Source organism: Rattus norvegicus, chromosome 1 (assembly GCF_036323735.1).
Source record: "Rattus norvegicus strain BN/NHsdMcwi chromosome 1, GRCr8, whole genome shotgun sequence".
Taxonomy (NCBI): Eukaryota; Metazoa; Chordata; class Mammalia; order Rodentia; family Muridae; genus Rattus; species Rattus norvegicus.
The window spans coordinates 99931356-99936080 of record NC_086019.1 but is presented as its reverse complement, the minus strand read 5'-3'; the positions used below and the strand labels follow the sequence as shown (position 1 = coordinate 99936080).

The 4725-nt window shown below is 49.4% G+C and overlaps 1 pseudogene; it reads right to left on the bottom strand.

Annotated features, from left to right (window-relative positions):
• Nucleotides 1-667: 667 nt before the first annotated feature.
• Nucleotides 668-1417, bottom strand: Mrpl32-ps1 (mitochondrial ribosomal protein L32, pseudogene 1; annotated as a pseudogene).
• Between the last annotated feature and the right edge of the window lie 3308 nt (nucleotides 1418-4725).

Sequence of the window (4725 nt, the reverse complement as noted above, 5' to 3'; positions counted from 1 at the left end):
GTTGGTCCTTCCCTTTAGGCCCAGGTCAGAATAACTGGTTTTGTGGGGTTTGTTTCATTTTAAGATAGGGGGGTCTCCATATATAACCCAGGCCAGCCTTGAACTCATGGTGCTCGTGACCAATACTGATTCAGACTCCTGAGCACTGTGGTCGTAGACACAGATGCTTGCATTACTGTTGCTGCTAATCACTTGCGGTGTTAGCAATGGAACCCCAGCTATGCGAGCCCTGTGCTGCTGAGCTGTGTGTCAAGCCCCTTCACGTTTTGGTTATTTATTTTGAGATAGGCCCTCCCTGTGTACCCCAACCAGGTTGGCCTGGAACTCCGGAGTCCTGAGATTAAAGGCATGTGCCACCGTGCCCAGTCTACAGTTTCGTTTCATTTTTAACCCTAGATTACATCTTTAACCATGTGCAGGTGAGTAGGTCTTCGTTGAGGTACGTGCCAGTGCCCACGGACAGACGCCATAGGTGTCAGGCATCCCTGGAGCTGGAGAGGCTCCCAGGACCAGAATTTTTGTGAGCTGCTCTACATCGATGCTGGGAATTGAACTCAGTCCCTTTCCAGTGCCTGTTCCTAACCACTGAGCCATCCTTACAGTTTCAAGAACTTTCCTTTTTTTTCTTTTCTTTTCTTTTTTTTTTTTTTTTTTTTTTTTTGGAGCCTTTACATAAATTTGCTGAGTTTATTCATGATGCAGTCTTCAAATGACCTCATTTGAAAGTAACAGCTAACAAAAACATTTGAAAACAGGCACAACATGAAAGTGAAGCCTTCCGGCTTTAAATAGCTGCCTTACTATGAAATCACCCTTTTAACGTTTTTACTTCAATTCTGGTTAAACCATGTTGACCTCTTTATGTTTCGTTCAACAACCCTCTTGCCCTGATCCTTTTCTGTACAGTACCACAGTCTCGATGGAAGGAGCTCCGAAAGGGCCGCCTTCTTGAGCCCATATTTGTTGTCTGGTTTTTGTTGTCCCCTGGTGTGCTTTCTCATAGCAATAGCCACGAGGGACCTGTTTCTGCTTCAGGTGACCGCATTCAGGGCAAATGTCTACATTATTCTTAATTTTAACAAGCTTGTGAGGGTTTCTTCTCCTACATCGGTTAACTTCGATGGTGCATCTGTTTTTGGGAGCTGCCATCCGAAAGATAACTATCTAAGAAGCTGGAATTCTCTTTATTTGTACTGGTATCATATGCTAGTTCTGTGAGGATGGATGGACTGGGGACTGCTCATGCTGGTGCCCACTGAGGACTGGCAAAGCCGCTCCAACTCTGCTGCAGTTGCCATTGCAATAGCTCCCCAGTCCGGAACGCACCAGCACCAGCGCCAGCGCCAGCGGTAACCACAGCAGCAGCAGTGAAGGAGCCATGTTCCTCACAGGAGCAGGACGGGGGGGGGGGGGGGGGGGGGGGGGGGCTGAGCGGACTTTCCTATTTTTTTTTTTTTTTTTGGTTCTTTTTTTTTCGGAGCTGGGGACTGAACCCAGGGCCTTGCGCTTCCTAGGCAAGCACTCTACCACTGAGCTAAATCCCCAACCCTGGACTTTCCTATTCTTGTCTCTGTCCATCTATGTCTCTTTTCTTCTTGCCCCAGTGGAATTTGGTTCCCATTAAATAACAGCTCTCCTCTCTCCTCTCCCCAGGCACTGGCAGCCAGCGCTCCACTTTCTGTGAGCGCCTGTGAGTGTGTGTGCTCCAGGAACGTTGTGTGAGTGGCATCTCACGATCACCTCCTGCGTTAATCTGCCTTGGGCAGGCAGCAGGCTCTGCCTGGGGTGCATCTGCTTTAGACATGAGCATCTCGATGCTTTCTTTTCCTTGTGTCTAGGGATGCTGGCTTTCCATTTAGGGCAGGGGCAGGAGGTTTTCCTTTGCAAACACATGGACTAAAGTGGGAAATATAATTTGTAGTAAGAGGTCAAAGGTGGAGAGGCCCTCGGAGCCCAGAACAGGAGGGTGGAAGAGGGAGGGGGAAGCCTTGCTCTCACATGTGGAATAGCCTTTGTGTCTCTAGTACCAGCAAAAAGAATGCGCTGGGTACTGAACTTCACACGCCCGGCCTCCCGGGGCCTCCAGGGCCTCCCTAGGCTTCTTATCACCTCCTGGGAAGGCATTCTGAAGCACATCTCTTTGTCCTCTATCCATTCGTTTATCCATTTATTTGCACAGCAAAGCCAGGTTTCCAGAGTCTGGACTGGGGTCTGCACACACTCAGGAGCAGGCCTAGTTGTTTCTTGTCTCACCACAACCACCACCCCCTACCCCGCCCCCATGCTTTCTTCCTGCAATCTCAATCCTCTCCCAACCCTCCAGGCTCTGAGTCAGCTTGAATTCCTTTCTAGGTGGGGTTTGCAAGCCAGACAAGCAAAGAGACCAGGTTGATCCCTAAATTAGGAATAAAGATATGGGACAAAATGACAATCAGAACAATACCAATAGTAGTAATAAATAATGATGATGATGAGGTGGTGGTGGTGGTGGTGGTGGTGGTGGTGGTGGTGGTGGTGGTGATGATGATAAAGGAAGAAGCTTTCCACACAAGGAGCTTCCTGCAGTTGTTGTGCACAGATGCGGGCTCAACTTTGCCAAATTATTCCATTGTCCCACGAGTCGGAAACCCTCATGCATACAGGAATTCACATTTTTGCTATTTTTCAGTGGGCTGCCAGCACCTGTCTATGTGCAACTTCTCTTGGTTGCCAGGCTCATTGTAAGTGGATTCCAACGTGACAGACGACAGTGACTGAGGGATGTTAATGTACTTAGGCCTGGCACCCACAGAGGAATGTGTCCCTGGCTTTGTGGACCTTGCTGGTGAGGGTCACTGCCTTGGGGACTCGGAGACTTGCTGCAAAGCCTGACCACTGCTCACTCCCTCACTCATGACAACCATGATTTTCCGTGGCATAAGATAAGAAACCCAATCCCAACTAGCTAAGTCAATACATGAAAATAATTGATTGGTTCCAGCATCCAGGAAGCTCTCAGTAATCCGGCCTTAAGCTTGATTGGACACAGGGACTCAACAAATCGGAAACCTGCCTCCCAGCACCCCCGGCTCTGCTCTCCAGGAAGAGTTTTCCTCCAAAGCAGGTCAACTTATGTGGCAAGATGGCCTCGTGGCTGCAAGCCCACTTCCAGTCAGCCTAGCAACTCCTGAGGAATGCCATTGGCTCGGCTTGGGCCACAGGCCTGTGCCTAAACCAATCGCACAACCAGGAATGTGGTGCTCTGATTGGTCAAGGCCCTGTCTCCCATCAAAGTGCCTCAGAGGGTGGTGCTTAGAGAAAAATGTTGATCTCTGACCAGAAGCGAGAGCTGAGCCTTCTCCCTCAAGCCCCACCTCTGTTTTGCAGCTGTGTCTGTCTTCAGAAAACCCAAAATGAGGAGATTTTACTGAAAGCTGGGGATATGGGGGTCGGACACAGAACAAAGCACCCTTGTGCCTTTGCTGTGCTGAGGCAGTAAGTGCCCGCTGCATATAGGCCCTCAACACCCGACATGCTTACACACCCTCACTTCTTGAAGTGTCTGCAAATTAGCCTTGATCCTGACAAGCCGGAACTTAGCTCAGAGTCCACACGCATCAGCTGTCACCCCTCTTCTATGTGACTCTAAGCTTGAGAGGGGGATTTTAATTTTCCTAGGAATTTTTCATTGATCCTAGCTTCCCATGTAAGGCAGCATTTACTGGATGTGCTCCCTGATACAACGGAGTTAGCACAGAGCTAGGACCAACCTCTGTTGCCGGCTTCCCACTGTGGGGCTCATTGTAACAGTGTGAGCTCCTGAGGCACAGCGAGCCTCAGGAGCAATTTGGGGCCTTACTTTCCCTAGGCAAACCTCTCCAACTGCAGGGCCTCTTGACTTCCTATTCATACACATTTAAGGTGGGCTGGAGACATACCTCAGTGGTGACATTGCTCAGCATATTATGTGAGCTCTGTGTTCCAGCCCAAGCACCAACACACACACACACACACACACACACACACACACACACACACAGAGATAGACAGACAGACAGAGGCAGCAAGACAGAGACAGATACAGAGAGAACGTTACACAGATACACAGAGAGAGACCGAGAGACAGCCAGAGACAGCCAGAGAGACAGACAGCCATGCAAACATGGTGGGGGGGAGCAGAGAGAGAGACAGTCACAGAGAGATAGGCAACACACAAATACACACACACACATAGAGAGACAGACAAACAGACTGACAAATCGACACAGACAGACAGTGGGGGGGGGTACTTCTTTTCTTTTAGGAGCTGCTGAAAGTTTCCTCTCTGAAACCTGTCCAAGGCCCCATGTTAGAATAGTGTATTTTTCTGGTCTTCCTTCTCTGTAAACCTTATATCCTGGCTCCTACATCTGCCCGTCCACCATGATCAGGGACAGGCTCACACCAAGCTAAACCAAGACCACCTACTTGCCTTGTGAATGAGAACATATCTGGCACACTTATTGTGTTAAACACTATTGAAAGCGTTCCGCAAGCATGGGAGTATTGATTCTCTTGGCAGCTCTAGGAGCCTGGAAAGTTAGAGGCACCCGTTTTCAGATAGCCATGGAGCACAGAGAGGCTGTGAACGATCCGAAAGACCAAGGGCAGGAGAGAGGTGCTATCCTCATCACACCGTAGCTGGGTCATGTCTCTAAGGCAGTGTTGAGGGTTCTTTCCATAGTCTTCCCACAAGACTGTGCTTGT